Source organism: Limulus polyphemus, unplaced genomic scaffold (genome assembly GCF_000517525.1).
Source record: "Limulus polyphemus unplaced genomic scaffold, Limulus_polyphemus-2.1.2 Scaffold9945, whole genome shotgun sequence".
NCBI classification, from domain to species: Eukaryota; Metazoa; Arthropoda; class Merostomata; order Xiphosura; family Limulidae; genus Limulus; species Limulus polyphemus.
In genome coordinates this window covers 19,277-20,308 of record NW_013675555.1, presented here as the reverse complement: position 1 = coordinate 20,308, position 1,032 = coordinate 19,277, and positions in this window count along the sequence as shown.

Here is a 1,032-nt window from a genome sequence, read left to right as displayed (position 1 = left end):
TCGAGGAATATACTGCGCTAGTCGTTCCTAATTTTGACGTAATAAGATCACAGGGCCTCAGTTAATTAACACCACCCATCTAGGCTTTTTAAATAAAAAAAAATCAATAAAGTTATCCACAGAATCGATATTTCCAAATATATTAGTTTCTTAAGCGAATTGGAAATATTATTCCTAAACTAAAGATGCTATGAAATTATTGAAATACGTAAAACAAAAAATATCCTATAGAAGCTGAAGAACATTACTAGCAATATTTAACTAGAAAACGTCTTTTCATTCATCGTTCTTTTGGTTTTTACCGACAAGTGAATCTACTGTACACTAATTCCATAAGCGTCATCAAGACATCTGTTGCATGCCCAAGAAAAGCAGAAACCTTAACACCAATACTGATAACAAAAACCTCTTATCCACCGCGCCCCCCAGTGAACATTCCTATTAATAATTATCCAAGATAACTTCCGAATGTTGATTTCAATAAACAATACGAGTTTCTTTATGGGCGGCCGAACTCTTGACACCCTATAATGGTTGAGGTACAATCCTTATTACGTTTGATGGTTGCCTGCTGCTGACCTCTATGGGTTTGTGAATAACGCTTTTTGTTTAATAATCTAATATTGCCAAACAGAAGTTCTTTTCTTCCCTATTCATAGTCACGCAGCCCTTGGCGAATGACGTCAGTAACAGGAAAATGTGAAACCAAATACTAAATAATGTCTGACATAGGAAATTCAAACACATTAACAAGGTTTGCTGTGAATTTAGCTGTGTTCGTTCTTTCACTCAACAATGGTGTACACAGAGGATAGGCCGTCACTTACACATCACGTTTCACTTTACAATGACGCCATCACGCGATCCATACAACAATGGTATCTACTGTACCATACGTTCAGTATAAGATGGATGTCTCGTGGAGTGAACCAAATTCTGTGTTATCTGTTATTATTTTGAAGTGACTCTTGAAAGTTGGATAAAATCCGATCAACTAATCCCACCCTCCTCCAACGATTTTAATATACAAAG